The sequence below is a fragment of the Protopterus annectens genome, chromosome 6.part0, assembly GCF_019279795.1.
Source record: "Protopterus annectens isolate FY-2018-M chromosome 6.part0, PAN1.0, whole genome shotgun sequence".
NCBI lineage: Eukaryota > Metazoa > Chordata > Ceratodontiformes > Protopteridae > Protopterus > Protopterus annectens.
Genome location: NC_056737.1, coordinates 1,763,380,969 through 1,763,407,318, shown reverse-complemented (window position 1 = coordinate 1,763,407,318; position 26,350 = coordinate 1,763,380,969).

Below are 26,350 nucleotides of genomic sequence, written 5' to 3'. Positions count from 1 at the left end.
GGCAAGCAATGCACAGCTTTGGCCATACCTAATAGTCACCCAGGTAACTGGATGGTGAATACAATAACCACCTGAGTGGCTCCCCATCCATGTGAGGCACACTTCCGCTGTAATACACATCATGTACAAGTTACACAATGGGATGCAGAGCAAGACAATCATAAGTGGCTTAGGACATATATCTGCAATGGACATAGGGAAATTGTAGATGGTTCATCTCGTGCACCACAGCTTGTAGATGTGTCAGCTCCCAAAACCCTGCTTGACTTATCAAGGGTATCAGACCTTGTTAGAGATTAGTGATGCATGACTAGGCTCTTACTGTAACAGTCTTAGTTGCTGTTCTGTGCGCTGTTATCAGTTCAGTCGCTCTTACTCTGCACTTATTACTGCTTGTTAGTAGCCTTCTAATTTACTGCCTTCTGCACTTGTTTATTAGTCATTTGTTAATTAAATTGCATTTATTTAAACTGTATTTGCTGTAATATTGCTATACACTCACGTATGCTAGCCTGCACTGCAATTTGAATTGTATTTACTGCTGTTTTAGCTGCTTTTCTGTAAAAAAAAAAATCTAAGCTTTTTTCTTGCTTTTCCTGTAACTAGTCTAGTCAAGATACAGACTTACTGTATCCAGACAGTTGGCAAGCTTCTGAGCCCCCCAAGTTTTTCTGTGTTGGAGGGAAGCCTTCTAGCTTATCAGTAGGAGTGGTAAGCACTAGGTAGCTTATCTACCACTGGACAAGTGGGTTTTGGCCCAGAAATTGTAGTTCAGTGACTGTTTGGGCAGTTTTTCCATCTCTTTCTATTTTCTGGTTTAAAAGCCCGCATTTGCATTTGGTCCCCACCTTTCCTGTAACTAGTAAAGTCCAGGTACATATTTGTTGTATCCAGGACTGTTGGTAAGCTTCTGAGCCTCCCAAGCCCTTCTGTGTTGGAGAGAAGCTTTCTAGCTTATCAGTGGGAGTGGTAAGCACTAGGTAACCTATCTATCACAGGAGGAGTGGTTTCTGGCCCAGAAATTATAGTTTATTGGCCATTTGGGAAGCTTTTCCATCTCTTTCAACCTTCTGATTTAAAAGCCTGTGTTTGCGCTTGTTTCCTGCCTTTCCTGTTACTAGTCTAGTCCAGGTACAGATTTGCTGTATCCAGGACTCTTTGTAAGCTTCTGAGCCCCCAAACCTTTCTGTGTTGGAGGGAAGCCTTCTAGCTTATCAGTGGGAGTGGTAAGCATTAGGTAGCCTATTACCTGCAAGAGGAGTGGTCCCTGGCCCAGAAATTGTAGCTATTTGCTGTTTGAGCAGTTTTTTTTTCCATCTCTTTCAACTTTCTGGCTTGAAAGCTACACTTGCGCCTGTTTCTCACCTTTTCAATAACTAGCCTAGTCTGGTTACAGAGTTGCTGTATCCAGAATTGTTGGTAAGCTTCTGAGCCCCCCAAGCCTTTCTGTGTTGGAGGGAAGCCTTCTAGCTTATCAGTGGGAGTGGCAAGCACTAGGTAGCCTATCTACCACAAGCGGAGTGGTTCCTGGCCCAGAAATTGTACCTTATTGGCAGTTTGAGCAGTTTTTTCCATCTCTTTCAACTTTCTGGTTTAAAAGCCGCATTTACGCTTGTTTCCTGCCTTTCCAGTAACTAGTCTAGTCCAGATACAGACTTGCTGTATCTAGGACTTTTGGTAAGCATCTAAGCCCTCCCAAGCTTTTCTGTGTTGGAGGGAAGCCTTCTAGCTTATCAGTGGGAGTGGTAAGCATTAGGTAGCCTATCTACCACAAGAGGAGTGGTTCCTGGCCCAGAAATTGTAGCTATTGGTTGTATGAGCAGTTTTTTTCCATCTCTTTCAACTTTCTGGTTTAAAAGCCGCACTTGCACTTGTTTCCCACCTTTGCTGTAACTAGCCTAGTCCAGATACAGAGTTACTGTATCCAGGACTGTTGGTAAGCTTCTGAGCTCTACAAGCCTTTCTGTGTTGGAGGAAAGCCTTCTAGCTTGTTAGTGGGAGTGGTAAGCACTAGGTAGCCTGACTACCACAAGAGGAGTGGTTCTTGGCCTAGAAATTGTAGTTTATTGACTATTTGGGCTGTTTGTCTATCTCGTTCAACTTTCTGGTTTAAAAGACCACATCTGCACTTGTTTCTCATCTTTCCTGTAACTAACCTACTGGGTAGCACTAGAAAGCCTTAAACTGATAAAAGCCTTCTAGCTTAGAAGAGAGACTTTGGAGTGATTAAGTATCAGTTTTCTGTATTTTCTTGCTGTACTTAACTGTTTTCCTCCTAAATGCCAATTTTCCAGCATTTATTGTGATTGAAAAGCTTGTTTTTTTCACATATTGTACTTATTTGACTGCCTGCACTTTTAAAAAGTCGTTTTTTGTTTAAATAATTTAACTGTTGTAGGCTACACACTAAAGTGCAATAGCCTTTTCTGATTGTTTGTAGTCGATTAAAGCCATTTTAAGTGTATTTTTTTTACTGTTTTTGCCTTATCTTTTCAAAAAAACAAACAAAAAAAACCCCCAAAAAATTCCTTGTTTCCCACCTTTCTAAGCTAGTATAGTCCAGTTTTCAGGCTAGTGCTGAATTCAGGGTTGTGTTACAAGTTTCTGAGTTGCCCATACTTTACTTCGATAGAAGGAAGTTTCTCTGTTCACCTGTGAGAGAGGGGAGCTTTGAGCAGCCTATCTGTCCCTGGAGGAGTGGTTCCAGCCCAGAAGTTAGTAGTTTATTGGCCATTTTGGGCTTATTTCTATCTCTTTCATTTCACTGCTACAAAAAATGTGTTTGCATGGTTTTGCACACCGGGCAACGCCGGTTAGCTAGAGTTAAATTATTCCCGGCTCCACTAAGTCTCCTTTTCAGTTTTTCCCTTGAAACTAGTCTAACTCTCACCCTAAGCACTCAAAAAGCATCCTGCAGCCCAGCACTTGCTCAGACCTAATAGCAAGCACTAATATACCCTGACACTTGATTGCCCAGCAGGGCAAGGCTCTTTATTCACACCTCACCAACAAAGCAACTAAGCAGCTCACCCTACTATTCAGACATGACCAAAGGGCAATTTCAGGTGTACTCTCCTGTCCAGCTGGTGAATCTGGGTATCCTGAGGCAATGTTACAACTGTCTCTTGTACACAGACAACCATCTACCAGAAAACAGTAACATATGCGATAGATGCAATAACAGCCAAATTGGAGGCTAAGCTCTCTCCACCCAAGACTGGAACAGACAGTCAAGAGGAGAAGGTTAACACTTGCACCAAACCTCCAGCCACACATAGACCTACTAAACCCGCATGGGCAAAAAATACACATAAATACACAAAATCATACTCGGAGGCTCTAAATAAAAACCTGTAAAAGCATCAGAGACCTCCAAAGCAGACACCCAAACAACCTGCACCTCCTGTCACAAACCAGACAACACATAAAACACAAAATCAGTGTGCCTCACAATCACAGTCCTTAAGGAGAAATAACATACCTAACACACTAATAATAGGTGACTATAGTCAGGCACACTGACGTCCCACTCACTAGGCAGGACAAGCAGAAGGTTACTGTTAGCTGCCTGTCAGGAGCCAGAATCTGCCACATAACACAAGCACTCAGGTCACCCAAGAACAAGTACAAATATGACTCTGTCATTGTTCATGTTGGTGTGAATGACCTGAGACATACCTCCCTGGACTACATGAAAAGAGACATGGAAGAGCTCTCTAATCATGCAGCCCAGGCTGGTATGACCCTGACCCTGAGTAGCATCCTGCCCACACCAAGAAGGATACCTCAGTATAAAGAAAAAAAAGATCAATTTCAACATTTGGATAAGCTTCTGGAGTCATTCAAAAGAAATCCAGTGTCTGTCAGCCTGTGACGACATGCTCAACAAGCCGTATTGCTTCACAAGAGATGGCTTGCACCTGTCACCCTTAAGCTTTTGAATACTGGCCAAGGCTCTTGCTGCCAACATAGTGCCTTTTTTAGGCGAGGCTCAAAAGTCAAACCCACCTCCGTAAACAGCACAATTAACAAAAAAATGGGGGTTATGCTACCCAATGCCAGGAGTTTAAATCTCAAAATGCACTCACTCGAAGCAATCCTCAGTATGGAGAATGTTGACATCTGTCAAGTAACTGAAATCAGGTTCAAGGCTCCAGAGAGCACCCCAGAACTACTGGGCTGCAACTCATACCACACGTTTCAGCCACAGAACACGGACCGAAACACAAAAGGAGGGGATGTATTCATATTCATCAAGGATACCTACACCTTCAGGTTAGTGGCGCAGCATGATTACTTATTATTTTACATTTGTCAACTAGGAAAGTCCACTTGGAATGAAGCCAGTTTTCAGCGGAGGCCTGGGGAGAAAGGCTCCATATGCATGTCTTTGTAATGTGGGAGGAAATTGGAGCACCTGAAGGAAACCCACACATATGCTGGGAGGACATGCTGACTCTGCACAGAAGGAACCCCAGCAGAGAATCGAACCAGAGAACCTCTTGCTGTGAGGTGACAACTCTACCACTGCACCACTTCGCCGTTCAACACCTCTGATATGTCTGAGATCATCCATGTGCAACTAACATCGGGCAAATCTGCAATGCAGATTGTGGCCTGGTACAGATCACCCTCCATGGCCCAGGACCACAACTCCACCTTTTTAGAGACACTAGAAAACATGAAGGTCATACCGAACACTCTGATATTGAGCAATTTCAATTACCCTACCATTAACTGGGAAAACTACTCGAGTACAAACTCCCAGTCCCAACGCTTCCTGGAATTAATCAACTCAAATGCCCTGGATCAGCTGGTAAACTCCCCTAACAGAGGTGAAATGCTGCCCAAGATGCAGAAACCTTTACAAATGCACTTTATGAGCACCTACAAGGATGCATGGATTGTACCATCCCTAGCGAAACCAAGACTCACTCCTCTAAGAGAAGGAAACCAGTCTGGTGAACCCCTGCCATAAACAGGCTATACAATAGAAGGAGGAAACTAGTTCAGAAAAAAAGCAAATCTCAAGAATGAAAGATATCCCTGATCAGTATCAGTAAGAAACTAAGGTCCCTCATAAAATCATCCAAGGCTAACTTCAAAAGAAACATAGCCAAGGATTCAAAAAATAACCACAAAGCCTTCTTTAGCTATGTTAAGAATCTAAGTGGCAACTAACAGATATGCATTGAACTATTGCAAAATAGCACAAGATATACTGAGCCTACTGATATTGCCAACATCCTGGCAGATAGACTCAGTGCAAACTTCACCCCCCTCTTACCCCCAAAAGGGCCCACAATACCAGAAAAGTGTAGTGTCCTGGAAATCACAGATGCACAGGTGAAAACAGCCCTTTCAAAAGCCAAAAACACAGCATCAATGTGGCCAGATGGTGTCCCAGGCTGCGTCTTGCACGAACTACAGAATGAACTAACCTCCCACCTAAACACGCTGTTCAACCTCAGCCTCTCCACAGGTTATGTGCCCATAGAATGGCACACAACAATGATTATTCCACTCCACAAAGGAGGGGCCACACTGACCCTGGTAACTATCACCCCATAAGCCTGACTAGCCTGGTCTGCAAGGCTATGGAGTGTGTCATCATGGAACTCATTAACAAAGACATTGGGAACCTCCAAACACTTGACCCAATCTAGTTCAGCTTCATTAAGGGCAGATCATGCCTACTAAACCTGGTTGACTTCTTTGAGACAGTCACCAAGGCCATAGATGAGGGAAAGGTGGTTCACACAGCCTATCTTGACCTTATCAAGGCTTTCAACACCATTCCCCACTCAGGTATTACAGAAAAACTCACCAGCGTGAACATAAACTCCTATGTCACGAGATGGGTTGCCAACTGGCTTACAGACAGAACTCACTCAGTAAGAATAGCAGTCTCCAGGTCCAACTATAAACCAGTCACAAGTGGTGTCCCATAAGGCTCAGTTCTGGGACCCATACTGTTCAGCATATACTTCTCAGAAGTACAGGCAAACATAGGAGGACTATGGCTAACCAAGTTCACCGATGACTGCAAACTGGGAGCCATAATTGACTCTCCGGCTGACACAGGCATCCTCCAAAAGGGCCTTACTGAGACAGACACCTGGTGTCAAAGTCGTGGACTCAAGCTAAATGCCAAAAAATGCATAGTCATCCCATTTGGGAAAAACAAAACACCCACAAATTAACACATAGGTGGCAGCCCCCCTTAATACAGAAGAAGTAATAATAAATCTGGGGACCCAGGTAGATAGCAATCTCTCCATTGACAATCATATTGCCAAAGTAGTTAGGAAATCCTTCTATGTGACCCATCAAATTACTAAAGGGTTTGCATCTAGAAATAAAGAGGTTATAGTACCCTCTACTCGTCACTCATCAGACCCATCATAGAGTACAATGCCTCATTTGTGATGTACCTCACAAGACACTTTCAACAGCTGGAAAGACCACAAAAGTACCTCACCAAGAGGATTACTGGCCTCAAACATATGTCCTATGCAGTCCAACTGAAAAAACTATGGCTGTACTCAGTGGCATATCGCCTACTCAGAGGTGATCTCTGCCTGACTTACAAAGCCATGTCCAACTTAGAATTGATGGACATGCTCCACCTAAAGAAATCCAAGTCACTGCGAGCAATGCGCTCTAGTGAGCTTAAACTTGCCACAACAATAAATTGAACATGCTGGAGGGATAGATTCCTGCCACAGAGACTCACCATGCTTTGGAACAAAATTCCAAACTACATTAGGCAAAGCCCCTCACTAACACTCTTCAAGAGAAACCTTGATGAGTGGATGGGTAACAGAAAATACACCCATGTGATCACTTCATTTGCTCTGCTTGACAGAGGATCAGTTAATTAATCAATGGGGGGGGGGGGCAAAAGCCGACACACTCTGGCTAGGCTTACAAATGCCCTCGAGCAGATAGCCTAGTACCTACCTATGAACCTATGAACCTAAAAGAAGCCATTGTTTATTATACACATATGACCCTATGGAGCCATGCATTTATACTGCTTTACCTTTCTGAAGACATTTTCCTTCTCTGCTGACATTACATCCTGTGCTCTGATGTTTATGGGTTTATTGTAGCTGTGTACCCATAGGTGTGTCCTACATAATCCTGAAACTGAAAAATAAACAGTTCCATGAGACTCCTTTCATTATGTAAGTATACATCTATTACAACATCATCCAACGTAATGTACACAAAGTAATGTGGTTTAATCATTAAAAATGGCAGCATATGATATCTGTCAGTGACCAGTACAAGTGGCATGTCAAAGGCAACAATACATGAAACAAATAAATAGTAATTTAGATAGTTAAAATAAACGATCAGCATCTTTACCCTATGGTGAACTGACTAGAGTAAGGAGGTTATGTAACAATCCTAATGAACTAAATAATGAATTACAGAAAACATCACAATTGTTTATTAAAAGGGGTTATAATGCTGATGAAGTATTATTGTCTTTAGATAAAGTTAGTAAAGATACTATTTGTAAGTCTAGTAATAGTTGTAATGAACATCAAGGTAGGTTTAGGAAAAATTAAATACTTTAAGTAAGAAAGATATATGCAGTTATGACATGATTTACTAGCAGAAAAAGTTAAACTATCCAATTTTATTAGACTTCCCTGTTTAAGCATAGGTATTTGGTGGATATCTTTGACAAAAATCTGAATTTTTCATTTAGAAGGGGTAAAAATATAAAGGATATGCTAGTTCATGATAGATTTTCAAAACCCAATACATGTTTAAGTAATAATCCTAGCCTGGTGCAAACACATCCCTGTGGCAGATGTATAACATGTCAGTATGTGAGCAGAACATTTCAGTATATTAATGGATTGCATTTTCAACCTTATGTTATGTTCTCATGTAATACAGAAAGCAGTGTATATGCACTTAAATGTCCATACGGGATGTTTTATATAGATGAAATTAAGAGGGCCTTTAAGACCAGAATACAGGAACATGTGAGGGATATCAAAAATGAAAAATCAGAAAGTCCACTTGCAATGCACTTTGAAAAAAACATCATAGTAGTAACCCACAGGGTTTGTTAGGTACAATTTTAGAACATATTCCTATTACCCAATATAGTATTAATATAAAGAAAAAAAAATGTTTGTGTAAGGAAACTCTTTTTATAATAAAATATGGCACTTTAGCCCCTTGTGGCATTAATGTAGAATGCAACTGGAGAGTTTTTATTTAAATTATGTATGTGTTTTAATTGTATAATTGTTTTATTTGATTAATTTTATTGTATAAAGATGTGTTACATTTTTCTGTCTGTATTCTCGTGGAAGGCTATTGCCGAGGGGCTAGAGGTTGGATTAAAGTTTACAGTGGTGGATTCTGGTTTTGCTGGTCGTTTATTTTACATTTTATTCTTTTTTTGTTTTATTTGTTGTGAGGTTAATTTAGATAGTTACCCTGTGCATGGGACACATAGCTTCATTTTCCTGCATTGATGATGTGGCACAGGTATCATCACTTGCACAGGGTGTTGTGTGGGGGTGGAGGACACCTAAGCTGATCCAATAGGTTGGCAAGCATTTGTTTGAGTCAGGAAGAAAAGCAGGCAAGATGGACCATGGAAATGTGCCGTGTGTGTCTGTAGATGACCTGATTGTGACAGTGGTTTGTGAGTGTCTGCATGAACACAGTCAAGCTCAGTCCTAACCCTACATGTCTGTATGTTGGACAGCTTTGAACCATGCATGGTAGAGCTGATAGTTCACTGTTTCCACCCCCAAACACAGGAACTGGCTCTACCGTGAGTTGCACTGGCACCTCCATTCCCAATGTCAGAAGTGGGGCTACTACCTGAGAATAACTGCTGTCTGCTGCAACTGTTTCCTCCACTGGAATGCCCAGGACCATGAGCCCATGGCCAGCCACATCTTGGTGTGGACATCACACTCCCCTCTGGACTACTGGATATGCTGCCACTATTGGAGCGTGATTGTTCACAGCCACGTGGAATCTCAGCAAATATAGTTGCTGACCTATGTCCACAAGTCTGACGTTCAACTCCAGCCAGATGTGCCATCACAGACAATGTGCATTCCAAGACAGATATTCTGCCATCTGTTTCAGACCAACAGCTTTCCACTGCATCAGTCAACCATTCCATGGTATCAGTAATGAGGTGGAGATAGTCATGGGTGTCAGACTGTGCTGCATACATAAACCTGAGCATTCATCTGGATTTCTTCTTGGAACATGTCTGTGTCTCCATGACAGCCCAAAACATATGCTGAGTGACACTTGACGAGACACCTTCAACAGGTGGTGGAAAGACAGCAGGCCTACTACGAGCAACCCTATCAATCCGCCTCTGTGGAATCTCACATCTCTTTGGCTATGGTCAGTATCAACACTCACTACAGGCATAGTAGCCACAGTTAAGTGTTCAGTGTCCCCACCCTCTGACTGCCCAATATCTGTGGCTTTAGTGGACTGGGTATGTAAAGGCATACTGACTGTGTACAGTAAAAATGAAGGCAGAAGAGCTATGTAAACCTCTGTGACATATTCAGCCCCTGCAAACCCCACCTGTCCCTCACATTGGTCACCATCATTATCACAGTCTGAAGAGACACTGACATCGGGTTGTGAAGAGGACAGAGACCAACTCCCCGGTCACCTGTGATACAAAGGGAAAAGTAGTACATTAATGCCTGCACTACTATGCTCTGCAGTACTGTCTTGCAGTATATGTTAATCTGTGTACAATGCTGTCAGTATTTATTACAGACTTGTTAACCCCAATCTCATATACTAGGACACGAGGACATCATTTTCTAACAAACATCTGTAGTTAATTGTAAATAAAAAGCTTTTTAATCAAGAATCTCATGAAGAACAATGATGTACACTGTTGACATTTGGCAAAACTCTGCACATGTGACACATATGGCAGTCTGTAATGCCCTGCAAATACTGTAAAATTTATCAGTGTGGTCATACTTACAGGACATAGGTATGACTATAAACTGTGTTCAGTTGGAAAATATTTGTGCAGTTGGCAGTCATGCAGACAGTACATAAATCCAGCTGACAGGCCTAGGATGATACTTTAGTGAATACATTGCACTAAATCTACATCTCTACAATAACAGTGCTGTGCTTACCAGGAGCAGGATCATGGCCACATCCAATTCTTGATGGTCCTGTGAACATTTGAGGGAAATGTAATGTACACAGCACTACATGTTGCACTATAACAGGCTAATACATCTAAATATCTCGCATTTACAGTAACCACTATTTTAATCAATATGTTGTTCACAATTTGAGCATGAGATTCAAACTGCAACTTACCTTCCCCCCCAAAAAAATACCTGACACCCACATAAAACTATATATACCTTGACACACTGAATGCCCTAGTATTCCAATGTTGATCCAACTAAGCATACCCTAACACTCATCTTGCATGGAAATGATGGCACTACATCCATGACATAGCATGTGATGGATGCCTGGGAGTTGTCCTGTGTTCATAGGTTCATCAGGAATTCCTCAGTGGCTGACAGTGGTTGTTCTGCCACAGGCCCTCCACCAGTGACACCATGATCCCTGGCCACATCTGCTGCTCTTCTGCATGTGGCACCAATCATATCAGTGGCATGGTGTTGCACCTGCTCATATGTCCTGCTCTGTTGACCGATCGCATTCACATCATGAACCAGGTCAGCCCACAATGCTGCCCATTCTTCCCTGTTTGACCTCCCCCTGGGAAGCAGGAGATGATGATGTTGACGCAAGGCTTCCAGGATTATGTCATTTTCAGCATCTCTAAAAGGGTCCCAGCTTCGGGGATACATATTTCTTGAAAGACAACAAAATGGGAACACGTCAGGATCACATATGTGGGAGTGCAGCATGTAGAGATAAAGCAATAACAGATGGCTACCAGTATTCACTGATTGATTTCATATCTCATATTCAACACTATGCAAAGATAATAAAGGTGTGGATGCAACTAGGATAGTACCAATAGGCAGCAACTCCTGTTTGTGCTATGACAGATACTGATGTATGATCACACACACAACTCAGTGTAAAACCCCATTATACTATATAAAAGCAACAATGCCAAACAAATAGCAGTGTAGTATTATAACTGCTATCAAGGGAAATGTCCAGGAGATTGGTTTACCTAATTAAAAAAGCATTCTACCCTTACTGTATTCTAGTTCCTCTGTTGGTGTAATACATCTGGAGATCAATGACATATCATCATTACAGTTCTAAGAAAGGCTTAATGATCTAATCCCCATCACCCCTAAGTATATTGAAACATATGCATCATGTTGGAAACAAACTGGTCACATACCCGGTGGAGTACAATACTCCTCTGTTGAAAGGTACAGATATATACATTTTGTGATGAGTTCACCATGTGAAATTAATCTCATACAGAATGGTTCCCCTAGCTAGTTGTTTGCCTTTATAACAAGGTTCTTATTAGGAACTGTTTGTCTCTAAACCAATATGTGCTTCTGAAATGATAATTTCAGACAACACAGCTGATTTGCAGTATAATCAGCCAATCCCATGCAACCACTGAACAAGATATAAAGCCTCAATGTAGGTTACAACCTCTTTCTCATATGTTGGGTTGGAAATTACCAGGATACAGATACTACATTATAGCAAAGAGAATGTTGGTAGCAGCTACTATTTACATAAAAATGTGTGTGCTACAGGCTGAAGCTGAAGGTGTTGCTGCAGGCAATAAGCATAGGCAGGGATGGTGAACACTTTGCAGGACAGCAAGCTTCAAGAGTAAGTGGGAGACTTGTGGCATGCTTGCAAAATGGGTTGGGAAGGTAGCCTAATGGTTAAGGTGTTTGCCTTACAAACACAAGGTGCAGGGTTTGAGTCTCACAAGGGGTAATTGGCTAGACTTAAAATGGCTCATAAGGGCAGTTAGTCTAGTACTAATCTATGAACCTAAAATATAGGGAGAGCCAGATTGTGGGTACCCATCCCACTGGGAATTCAGGTATGGGTTTCAAGTAAGTATGTCAGCCAACAGTATCAGTAACACAATACAAATCAAAATGGTTGGTGTGTCCTAGAAAAAGTTAGGGGGTACATTAACCATTGATGTCTCGCAGTTGGACACCTTCCAAGTTATGTGTTATGCAATGGTAATCTCTTGTTAAGTGTGTGCTGATAACCCTTGCATCTAGCTCAACCTCAATATATGTATTTTACTTGTACAGCTATGGTTGTGTGTGAAATCATTGTGGGCTGTAGTCTGATATTACTGGGCCACAATTTCAGTACACACATCAACAGCCTCTGGGAATTCAGACTAATGCATGACATAACATTTTCTGCACTTTCTAATGTTGTGCTAGGACTAGTTAAGAGTGGTCCTATCTGTAGGCCTATGACCTCTACTATTTAGATGCAGGCATTCCGACTGTCCTGCTTTGAGTGGATAACTTAGTCATGAGACAGACATACATATCACAATTTATAATGCTGATGACCACATACATGTATTTTTTTTTTTGCTAGATGCAGCAGTAATTCAACCCAGGACCATGTGTACCAAAAATAATGTTCTCAATGCATTTGACAGACTGAGCTACAGAGTCACTTTGATAACAGGTGTATTTTTACATATTGTAGTTAGCACTGAAGGGTTATCTACTGATAAATACTGCACTTACATCTATTATTATGTGTATGGCTTTAGAGTGCTGCATTTGTATACCAGAGTCACAGTTAAAATCCTATTTTCCATTAATGTTTTAGCAAGTGCATTCCTACATGATATACATACATTTGCAAGGTTACCTGCTATTAGATACCTCACTTACATCTACACTTATGTGTATGGCTTTATAGTGATGTATTTCTCTACTAGAGTGCCAATTACAGTATTATTTTTCTATTAATCTCTTAGCTGATTTGTGTGGTGCAGTGCAGTGTGCAGCATAATTTCAACATCTTTAATGAAAGGAATTTGAGCATTACTCTGTTTTGATAAAACACTTATGCTAATTAGCAGCTATGTGGCATGGTGGGTTGATCCACTGTTTTCCAGGTGCAATGGTCCTGGGTTCAAAATAGGGTGCAGGTGTACTTTTTGAATGTGATTAATTTTGATTCAAAAGCATATATCAATGTAGTGGTATTTAGCATAACTAAGTGATGTGGTGCACAATGCTGCATCGCACAAAAAATCTTTAAAGAAAAAAAAATGGGGAGATAGGACAGTGGTGAAATGGGGGTGCAATCAGGTGGAAAATATAGTGAAAGGCAGGTAGGGATATGCAGGATGGGTGTAGGCAGAAGCAAAGATATCCATTTCTTGAACAGCAACAACTGTGCACTTTCACAGACTTTTTAGCTGAATTTGGAGTGTCACCCCCCTCAGAGGGGTGATGACAGCAGAAGTGCATTGCCAAGGCAATTAGACCAAATTAAATGTGTCCAGTGGACATGTGTGCAAAATGGAGAGCTATGTAGGGGATGAAATTCTTTTGAGGGGTCATCACCATAGGTATGTGTGGGGGAGGTAAGTTGGGAAGTTGATGACGTTTTTGCAGACAGATAAGTCAGACAAGACAGCAGACAGGGTTGGTGTGTGACACAAGAGGGTGTGAACACCTTGGATGTGGAGGATGTGGAATCCCAGTCCCATGAGCATCACGCATGGTAGCAGTGCAACTCAAGTTCTCATCTATGGGACTGTCAACACTGCTCCTTCACTATTCCTGTGGTGGCAGTGGTGGACACTGGTATCCAGGGCAAGACTGCCCCACCAGGATGGACTGCATGTTCTCCATCTGGCATAGGTGTGCACCAACATTTTGGCACAGCAACCCACGCACCATACCTGGCAGTTCTTCATGAGTGACAAAATCACTGCCTCCACCTCCACTCCCAGAGGGGGCCTAGCCGCAGCCTGTAGGTCAGAACCAGGAGGCACCACCAGGCTGGGACCCAGATGTGCTGGGCTCTGGTGCCATGACCGGGGGTGCCAAGGTAGGTGGATCACCAGGAACTAGACTACCTTGTTGCATTGTAGTAAATTAATTATAAACATGAGGTAATAAAAGAAATAATCAAACAAATGTTAGTACTAACATAATGAAAGATAATATTGATTAATCAAATGACATATAAAGGAATATTATGAGGAACAAATAACATTAAGGAAGGCATGTTAATTGCAAACCAGTATGAAATAATACATAAGGCCAACATAAAAGTAAATAAAGTTAATTACAAATGATATAATACTATCAAATCACAATAATAAATAACATGAATGAATTAAAGAAGATAAGAGGTGGGGAGGGAGATAAAAACATACAACTAGTAACACTGCAGGTAATATTACTACACAGACTACTAATACATACTTCTACAGATGTGCAATTTCAGTTGTGAGTACAGTGACTGCAATCCTTGTATAGATGATGCTGCACGTGCATACCTTCCAACCTGTTAGCACAGGACAGTATGGACCAGGCACTAATAAATGCTGATACACAGGCACAAATACAGATAACTGTTTTACATAGTGTGCTCATACTTTACTACCAAGGCATTCTGTAAATGGATTTGCCAATAAATTGGATTCCAAGTAATGTCATGTATCTGCTAATCAAGGGCCAGTCATATGGGGCACTAGTCATTACATTCTTTAAAAACATGACAGTTGAGAGACATGTTCAAGTGCACTAGACAGCAGGTTATTTGTCAGCTGGCTGCCATGGGATTAGAACTCACAAGCAGTGACTGCAGGAATTATGTGTACTTTATTTCAATATCATGAATTGTCAAAACACTATTCTCCTTTACAACTTTTATTGCAACATTGTGTGTGAAATCCTACATTTACAGACATTCATAGCTCTCTGTGGTATCACACTGGAAACCAGCTCTCTGTGGTATCACAATGGAAACCAGATGCAGTGAACACATGAATAATGAGCACTTTAGTTGAAAACAGTAGTTATCAAAGCACCATTTACTTTTACAGTCTAATGATTAATGTCACATGAAATCTGGCAGTTACAGACATGTATGGCTATGTAGGACATCTGTTGTCCTAACCATATACCCTCTTCATTTACTGAGTGCTATATACAGCATATTTTGGGGAAATTATCTGAACTGGGGCTTGACACTTACTCTGGGTACTGCAATACATGCATGTTTGAAATGTGATGATGCATTATATCATAGTTTTTTATTTTTTTTTTATTTTATTTTTATTTATCATTTGTTGACCGGGAAAGTCTGACTAGGTTCCACAGAGCCTGTTTTCAGCGGAGGCCCGGGGAGAAATGCTCCAGATGCATGTCTTTGGAATGTGGGAGTAAACCAGAGTACCTGGAGGAAACCCACGCGAACACAGGGAAAACATGCAAACTCCACACAGAAGGCACCCCCAGCCGAGAATCGAACCAGAGAACCTCTTGCTGTGAGGTGACAACGTTAACCGCTGCACCACTGTGCCGCCCACAATATATGTAACAGTTGACTGGCATCTGAATGGAACACACATGCAGTGAATACATGAATAATGAAAACTTATTTGAAAAGATTAGTTATCAAAGCACAATCCTGTTTTAAACATTATTGATAATGCTCCTTTAAATCTGGCATTTAGACACATGGATAGCAGTCCAGGACTTCACTTACCTTGTCCATATACCGTGCTCATTGCCTGGGTAGAATATACAGCATTATTTCAGACAGAATGAGCAGAACATAGGTATGAACCTTAATCTGGTTATTGCACTACATTCATTTAAGACATTTGTAGCTACATTCTTTATTCATTAACATTTAACAGTTGACTGGTGTCAGATTAGAACACACATACAGTGAATGCAGGAATAATGAAGACTTATTTAACAATATTACTTATCAAAGTACACTCCTGATGTAAACTGTATTGAAAATGTTCCCTGAAACCTGTCATTTAGACACATGGATAGCAGTCCAGAACTTCAGTAACTTCACCCATATACCATGTTTATTAGCTGGGTGGAATATATAGCATTATGTCAGAAAAAATGAGCAGAACACAGGCTTGAACCCTATTCTGGGTAATACACTAAATTTATTTCAGACAGTTTTTGTTGTATTCTTTATTCATTTATATTTCACAACTGACTGGTGTCAGATTAGAACACACATGTAGTGAATACAGGAATAGTGAACACTTTTTATTTGAAAACATTACAAATCAAAGAACCATCACCCTTTAGACTTTATTGATTAATGTTGCTTCAAGTCTGTCATATAGACCATGGATAGCTATGTAAGATGTCTAATAAATAGCCCATATACCTTGTCCATTGAGTGCAACAAACATCATATTTTAGACAATGGGCAGACCGGAACAGTGACTCTTAATATTGGTAGACCGCAACATTAACTGATGTTTCAAAAGCTATACTATACAGTACTGCATGTTTACCCGATTTAGCATGCCTTGCCATTTCAGGTAGGCAGTGGCACATTACTAAACATGTTACATGTCCCTGGTATGTCATACCTTACTGCTAAGACTGAAAACTTTGTAACTAATTTATTATAAGATTATGTTATGTTATGCATTAGGTTATTACTTTGATGTTTCCCTACTTACAGCACTCTCACCTCATCCTGCCCAGGCACTCTGCATGGGACTGGACATTGCAAGCCCTCTCATCTGCAACTGTTGAAAGAGAAGCAAACCATTATGCATATCATTTTTGCACAGATTCAGCTTGTATATTTCTAAATTATTGGCAAACATACTTACATATCTGTGAGGTCTGCCCAACCCAAACTTCTTGGACCCAGGTGTCCTTGGTTCCCCTTTTCCTCCACTTCAGGACATAGTAGTGGTGCCAACACTGCTCACCACTGTGGGGATACCAGTAGCACTGGTTTGTTCCCTAGCCAACCAATCCCAGGTCCCAGACTTACACTTTGAGTCCTGGTAATCACCCAGCAACAGCCGGGGTTCATAATTCTTCACTGTGTCCAACAAACACTTTGGACTCCTGCACACACAGATCTGTGCCTGAAAGCTAGCTCCCTGTTCACCACCAACAGGCTTATCAATAGCCAATTGAAGATTCCAGTGAATGGTGTGAAATTCCCACCTATTGGCCTTTATATAGTTTGCATTCCCACCCTTACAAGTCATACTGTAACTTTCAAAAAAGTGCCACATCGCTGAGCATCTCGCAAACACACACAAACTGTTTCAGTGAAGCTGAGCATCATGCAAACTTGCAAAAGCCATGTTTAAGCATAGCTTAGCAACAAGCAAACATTATAGATTGTTTACCAAGCAGCTTTACTAAATGTAATATATTTTTTTAATTTTAAATTAAAATTATGTTTCAGTCACCTGACACATTTTCACAGCAATAAATGTAAAACATATGACTGGTCAGGACTCAAACCTGAGAACTACTACACTGTAGATCATGACTCAACCCATCTAGCTACTTGAATAGTACAGGGAAGTAGTATATCTTCACATATACTATTAAGATGCTTGTTAGTGTTATGCAGTGAAGCTGTGTAGGTTTGTGCATTGCTAAGCACCACACAACTGCAACAATTAAATGCATCCAGTTTATATTTTTAGATATCTGACAGCATTGCTAAGCACTGCACTGCACCACACAAACAGGTAGAGGCAAAAAAAAAAATAAATAAATAAATAATAAAATTGATTATATTTGGTTTCTATTCTAAGATATATAGCAAATGTCAGTTGTATCTGTATAAAAGCAGCTTGGCATGGCTAAGCACCGTGCTGCACCATGCAAACAGCACATAAAAGTAAAATGCTGCCCTGTGCTTATCACCTGTCCAGACATTTTCTAGACAGTCCACAAGTACAGGACAGCCTTTACACTACTGGTTCCATAGATTCGTTATCCATGTTTCTGTGTTCTCACTCGGCACCATGCCATAATTAATATGTATGAACACTGCTGGTGAGAAACTGTGGCCATGTACATGGATACATTACGTGTAGGTTCTACATGGGGCATGCATTGATTTTATTGAATCCTGGGGAGAATGTATGTACATTTTGGTAATGTATTTTGGAGATTTTCAGAAGATTGCTGGACTTACAAAATTAATGACAGCAGCTAGCAATAACAGCCAATGTAAACTGGGAGATGAACAGCAATTGAATGAACTGCATACTGGAAATTTCATAATTAGATAATGCATCATGTAATGCTCCTTGAAATCATTACTTATGAATGATCAAGACATAAAGCAATTTTTACCTATTCACACTAGCAGAGCATTGATGTGAATATTTCAAATTAGAGTGAACAGTTCAAACTTTTGTTAAAATTAGAAGCCCTTGCAGGTCTGTGCCATTCCTTCCTAAAATTAGCTGCCTGCAAAGTTTGCTATTAAGATCAATACATTAATGGATAACTCAACTCTATCCTTCAGCAGACTCTGTGGAATGTACAAAGTAAGGAATATTCAGTTCGGGCTGTACTAATAATTTCTTCAAGATGCAACACAATGAACTCAGGAAAGAAAATTAAAGGCTGCCAGGGAATTTTCAAGTGCAGTGCAATGTTTCATTATTTCAGAAGGGTCCTAGTCACCTTCTTTAGCACCCCCCCCCAGACATTTCTTTATAGTAGGCATTTATCATGTGGAACCAATTACTAGTAAGTCAAAATAAAATTAAAAAACAGCATTTTTGAATAATGTGCATACATTTGCAGGGGTAAACAATTTTGATTTATTTTATTTTGTGTTTAATATATCTCCATAGCAGAAAAAGAGAAAAAATATAATTTGAACCAGGCACAGAGGAGGATAGTGCATCTTACTAAAGATGCTTGTGAATAGAAAGAATATTAACATCACCATTCAAGCTGGTTCATAGGTGTACACTAGACTAATGACCACTGAGGTCATTATAAGCTTAATCAAACATCCAATATGTATCCCACAAGTTTATGTATTTTAGAGGGTATTTTAAGGGAGTACATGTAAGTTAGGATAAGCTTTACAGGCTGCCTCTGTTCATTATAGACATAGATGCTAGATTTGAGGTGAATTTCTTATCTCCTATCCACTGTTCCAGATTTTTTTTTTAATTGGGTTAGATAAAGTTCTACTTCATGTGGATGGGAAGCCTATTCCAGAGAATACCTCTGCCTCTAATATGTCCTACGTATGTCAAAAACAAAGGTAAAATCCATAGCTTGAGTAATTCTAATACTATCTATTTAGCAAATATGCAAAATGTACATCAGAGTGAGATCCAATGATGCCTTGTATGCCAGGCATAGATAGCCACTCAGCAGTCTGTAGAAACCTGAGTATAGAGATATAACTTTGAGGTAAAATAGATATGGCATGCTGTTTATACCCTGTATTCTTTCATTCCATGTATTGCATGTGCCTGGTCAGTTATATGCTGAGGGGGGCTGGGGCTTGATGTGGGCTGAATATAGTGGAATAATGATGTCCTTGGACCTTGATGCCATGCCCTTGCTTTTATGTTGAGCAACAAAGAATTATTTCCTTATTACCTAAAATACTTGTTGGTCAAATCTAGGTTACTGTCTATATATGTAGCTAAATTCCTTACAAATGGTTCTAGTCTTAGAGGTATGTTATTGATGAGATATTTTTTTAGGGTGGCTAACTTCACAAAAGGTACTATTATGCATTTTATTGTATTTAATTTATCGTTTGCTGACCAGGTTAGTCCCATTAGGCTGGTAGCCTATTTTCAGGTGAGATCTAAGGTAGCATTTATAGGTTCATAGGTGTGTACTAGACTAATGGCCCTGGAGCCTTTACAAGCCTAGTCCATAGAAGTGCCCTGGAATTGTGCTGTCTGATCTTAGTTTCCAGTGCCTGTATCAAGTAGAGCCACTGGTGTGATCCCTGTGGTGAACTTTCTATTTCCCATTCACGCATCAAGATTTCTCTTGAAGAGGACCAGTGAGGTGCTCTGCTTGACATGTAAGGGAAGTCTGTTCCAGAGCATGGGCAGTCTCTGGGTTATGTACCTGTCCCTCCAGCATGTTCTGTTGATTGTGGTAATGAGGTTAGGTCTCTGGAGCATGTAGTGTGGAGGAATTGGGATTTCTTTAGATGTAGCATTTCTAACAGAGCTGGGTCAGACATGGCTTTGTAAGTCAAGCAGAGATCGCCTCCTAGTAAACAATATGAGACAGAGAATAGCTGGAGTTTTTTGAGTCTGACCATGTAAGATGTGTGTTTAAGGCCTAGGATCCTCTTTGTGATGTACTTTTGCGGCCTTTTCAGCTGTTGCATGTGTCTGGTGAGGTACAAGCCAAATGAGGCATTATACTCGATGATTGGCCTAATGAGGGAAGAGTAGAGAGAGATGATAACCTCTTTCTTCCTGGATGCAAAACCCTTGGTAATGAGATGTGTCACATAGAAGGATTTTCTGACCACAATGGTAATGTGGTGGTTGAAGGAGAGGTTGCTGTCAACCTGTGTCCTCAAATCTCTTATAACGCCTTTCGTGTTCAGTGGGCTTCCTTTGATGTGGTAATTAGTGGAAACTGAGTTTTTCCCAAAGGGGATGATAACGCATTTTATGGCATTAAGCCTAAGGCCATGGTTTCAACACCAGTCATTGGTCTCAGTGAAGCCTTTCTGTAGGATGTCTACATCACTTGGGGAGTTAATAATGGCTCCTAGCTTGCAGTCATCTGTGAACTTGGTCAGCCAGAGAGCCTCTGTGTTGGCCTGGACTTCTGAGAAGTAGATGCCAAAAAGGAGAGGACCCAAGACCAATCCCTGTGGGACTCCACTAGTGACTGGTTGGCAGTCTGACTTCAATTTGTTATATTTCCACATGTAATTTCATGTCATAGACAGGAAATGAACAGTAAACAGCAGTAATACATAATGATATTTACTTTTCCATAGCTCGGCGAGAAGTGGGTTTGAGCGGCAGTTGGCAAAGTGCACATGCAAGATACACATTATCAATACATTCCATGTTTTTGTGTAGTTAAGTAGTGTGCAAATGCGAGCCACAATGCAAAAAGTCTTAGAGTTAGTACTGAGTCTAGGAAACACACCTGCTGCTTAATTGACTCTGTGGCAGCAGGTGTAAATGACTGACATATTTATTTTTGAACCCAGATGATACTGGGTTCTAATACAGGTGTATCAAATACTTAGATGTTTAAATAAACAGTGATAATGGAACAACATGAATTATTTATAGTACCTGTGTTGCTGTGTGTTGGCATAGTGCAGTGGGGTTAAGCGGCATTGCACGGAGATAATTGCAGCACTGTACTGCTGTTCAGTATCGCTTCTTATTGGTGCACAAAGCAAAACTCCTTGCAAACACAGAGGACAAATAGTGACGGGATCCATTGCTTTTTCTGCTACTTACATGTGTTGTGTGTGATTCTATTTTTTTACCAAATTATTGGTGTTAAAATGAGATAAATAGGAAAGTGGTGAAATGGGGAACAAGCAGGGAGAAGAACAAACAAAAGCAATACAGGAAGTTTGCAGAAGGGAGGTAGAAAAGAACAATAGCTATCCATTTCTTTAACAGTGTAAACTGAAAATATGTGCAGAATACTAACTGAATTTGAACTGTCACCTCCACAAAGAGGAGTGACAACAATGCAATAATGTTGTATAGCCAATTGGACTGAATCAAGTGTGTCAGGAAGACACTTGTGTGAAACTGAGATGATTATTTTTGTGGGACAGGTGCCTTTTTTTTTATTCAGTAAGAGAGAACTACTATGTTAGGGATGTAGGTATGTCTGGGTCAGGTAAGTTGGGCAGGTGAGGAAGCAAATGCAAACAAGACAAGAGACATGGACAGTGACTCACACAAAAGTTTGGGGGACATCATTACTGGGGTGATGACGGGGACAACACTGACTCATGGACATCAAGCTTGGAGACAGTAAGAATCAAATCCTCACCCAATAGACTATTATCACTGGCCCCTTACTCTGCTGGCAAGGTGGAATGCTTGATGCCTCCTCCTCCTATGGACCATGAGGAAGATCTGCATCTCTATCCAATGTAGGCATACACCAGTGGCATGACCCTATGTATCATCTCTGGCAACTCCCTGCATATAATGAAATCACTGCCTCTCGTACTGCTCCCAGAGTGTACCACTGCATCAGCTTCCAGGGAAGTATTACCTGAGGGTAAAGCTAGTGCAGGGACAGCAGAAGCAGTGCTGCCTGGTTGGATCCCAGACATGTTGCGCATTGGTGCTGTAACTGGTGGGGAAAGGGCAGGCTGATCCACTGTGTTGTGTAGCACAGAAAATTGAAAAAGAGAGATAAGGGTTGGGTGAGAGGAAAAAGAGATAAAATTAGTACCATCATATGTGATATACAATGCATTAACAGAATTATACAGCTCTTTTATCTGAATTATTACATTTAAGTGTACTTCATAACAGATACACACTATACTGCACACTGCTGAAAGTGATCCTTGAAATGTGCATATATTGCACACACGTGTTCTGATTATACAGACTACAGTTTATAGCAGGGCATTTGGGCCATACGCATATACTTTTTAATTTAATGTAAATATTATTGAACAAATAACAGCATTGTATAGTTGGGAATAATGGTATTTGAACCCACAATCTCTGACTACAGTTTAATACTGGACTCTTATAACTGGTTTGTGCTACAGACTAATGTATGCATACTTGCTTTTACAGTTAGGATATGCATACTCAATTTGATACAACTGTATAAAAGAACAAAAAAGCTATCTTTAACTTTTAATGCTACAATATCAGTTATCTCATGCTGCATACATACCACTTGCTTCCCTCTGTCTCTCAAATCAAGCAAAATGAACCTGTCAATTGAATTCACATTCGGTGGGAGCTAGGGAAAGAAGAGGAAAGAACAGAAGGTCATTATGCATACCAGTTCTGCCTATATTTAGATTTCTGAGTCTTGCAAGTACTGTCTTATTGTCACACTTACCCAGCAGTGGGATGTCTGCAGTCTCAAATTCCTGCAGCAATGGCTGACAGTATCCTTTTTTTTTCATGCATAGGTCATGAAAATTTTATTTGCTTATTTATTTAACATTTGTTTACCAGGAAAGTCCATTTGGGACAGACCCCATTTTTAGCAGAGGCCTGGGGAGAAATGCTCCAGGTGGATGTCTTTGGAATGTGGGAGGAAACAGGAGCACCTAGAGAAAATCCACCTGAATGCAGAGAGGACATGCAAACAACACACAGAAGGCATCCCAGCTGAGAATCAATCCAGAGAACCTCTTATTGTGAGGCTACAAGGCTAACTGCTGCACCACCCACTACCTACATTGCTCTTCAGTACGTGGGATACCACTAGCACTGGATATAGCCTGAGCCAAACTATTCTATGCCTCAGACTTGTACTGCTACACCGAGACAAGTGTTTGGGATTTAGCAATTTTAACAAGTTCACACCTCATTTGCATCTTCACCATGCTGACAGCCCTGAACCTGTTGTGTCTTTCAGCTTTTCCCGGTTAGGGGTTGCCACAGCAGAACTCCGGTCTGCTAATGATTGGCAGCAGATTTTTACGTGCCGAGTTGCCAGCTCTGATGCACAACCTTCAATGAAGGTATGCCCATTCACACATGTCTCCACACAGAAGACGTTCTAGCTGAGAATCGAACAGGACAACGTCTTACTATGAGGCGACAACGCTACCGTAGCACCACCACCACAGCTGACAGCCCTGAACCTACACCATAAAAAGGTAACCATTTAGCTAGGGAATCTGAAGGCGAGGAGACTTGTTTATGTGGAGAGCACAGAAAAGAGGCTATTACTTTGTGATATACCTGCACAAAGAATTACTGAACTTGAGTAGGTGTGCTTGCATTTGTCAGCTACATACTGCATATGATGGAATGTAATTAAGAAAAATCTGTATAATAGTTTAGTATATATATATATATATATATATATATATATATATATATAGATATAGACATATTGATTAGCAAAAGCTTTTACACTTTTATCTGTATGCATTAATTAGAAATGTACTGATGGCATGGTCATGTTTGTCAGGACATTTTAGAGGTACCTTAAAATGGAATGTTGTGTATTAAACCTGGAGACATGTTTCAGGGACAGTTCATTTGATAGCACTTTTAGCATTTCAAAGATGGCTTGTTAGCAAAATGTGTCATTTGCCTGTTTTTTTTTTTTGAGGGGGGGGTGAAGCTGCATTTCTGTTATGGCATAAACAAGGATATGTTGCTATTGTTACTCTCCATGTTTTGCATCCAGCTTGTTATTTGTATGTCAGATCTCTAGACTGTTTTATGTTTCTCCTGTAGGCAATACTGAACTGCTACCTTTTCTGTTTTATCTGGGAACAGTTATTTTGCAGTTATGTGATACTTATGTGTATTATCCTTCTGTTGTCTTTTAGGACATCTAGGACTATGCCACCCAGACATCTCAATCCCCTAAAACCACCCTTCACTGACCCTGAGATTCAGGTCATCATTGGCACTTTTAGGCAACATGGTGCTTTCCTGCTTGAGAGAGGACATGGACATATATCACACAGAATGCAGATTTGACAGCAGATGGTTGCAGATATTAATGCAGTGGGTGGCCACAGCAGAACATATGACCAGGTGCACCACAGGACCACTGACACGATCTCACCTGCACAGAGGAAAGCAGCTGCAGTGGGCCGTGATCAGATGAGTACTAAGGAGCCTGCTACAGAGCCACCTCTAACATCAATGAAGAGATCCTGTCCACTTTCCGGATCTAGGCAGCACCCAGAAAAGTGCAGAACAGCATGTCTTTGACACTGGTGCTTCTGTTTCAGGGACAGCAAGCATGTCCCAGGCAAGCTTTTGTATCTCAATTGTTGAATACTCTTGTATAGTAAAACTATTTAAATCAATATGTCACTTCTGTTTCACAAGAATTTTTTTATTCCGGGGGGTTTGAAGATTGCTACAGTTAACACCAAATTATGACTGAGTAGTTTAAGTTGGAGTTGTCATCCAAGTATTTGCTGAAAGTACAATTAATGGACATATAAAGGGGAAAAAGTATTACCCTCTCTGTTACTGTTAATTGAGATTATGTTGTCTTTACCTTTTGCTGAACGTTTTCTAGGACAGTCTGGCATGCAGAGTATACCCTCATCTGCACGTGGTAAGCCAAACATTTGTATGTTAATACAGATGAGCAATTCAAAGAAATATTTTAATGTGTGATTTTGATGTGAGGACCGGTGTGTTGCTGTACTATTTAATTGTGGCAGCACTGTAGTTTTTTAGCATATATTGGAGTATAGTACTTTAAGTATTAATTTTTCCTGTGTTTGTTGCTTACCACAAGTGATCCTGAAAGTGGAAATGTGGTACTTTTAACACCTGAGATCAAAGCATCAGTAGACTCTAATGATGATGGTGACCAAACAGAGGCACCATTGGGGGGTGCAGAGGCTGAATCTGACATGAGGTTGACATACAGCTATCCTCTGAAATTCCATCAGCCACAGTCAGTAGGCCTACTCCTACCCATTCCAGTAAGCCTAGAGATATTAGACAGGTGGAGGGTGAGCCAATACCTGTTTACTCTGGCTATAGCCAAAATGTGGGTGAGCTGCCATGCAGTAGGGTTGTTAGGAATGCTCAGAGGAGGCCTGCCATCCATCCTCCACCTGATCCAGGTATCTCTTCCTGTGCCACTTAACATATGTTTAGGAATGTCATGGAAGCACAGACACATTTCCATAGGTGCTCCAGAGAACTGCTTTGACATGCATGACTGTCTCCATCATGTTGCTGATTCAATGGACTGGATGAATGACACATTGGAATGAGCGGTGTCTGTGATGGAACATCTGCTGGGAGGGGGACTGCATCCTCATGGACATAGGTTAGTTACATCATCTGCTGTTAGCCAATGTGCCCATGCCCGAGCACATTCTCATAGTTTCAGTACTTCCACTGCTCCATCAGTGGGTCAGCTGTCCACACCCAAACATGGCAAACCACGGGAGTGGGGTTCTGGGTGTAGTTATGATGGGATCTCATCCACAGACATCAGTCGCATTCAGGTAGCAGTAGTGCATCTGACTATGGGCATGGATGTGCCAGTTCAAATTCTGGCAGAGCCAGTTTTCATGGTCAGTGACAATAAGGAACTGCCACCTCTACCATGCACAGCTCACACCTGTATGACATACTAAGATGTAGAGCTAGCACAGAGCATGGCTAGGTTCATGCAGACATTCACATGCCATT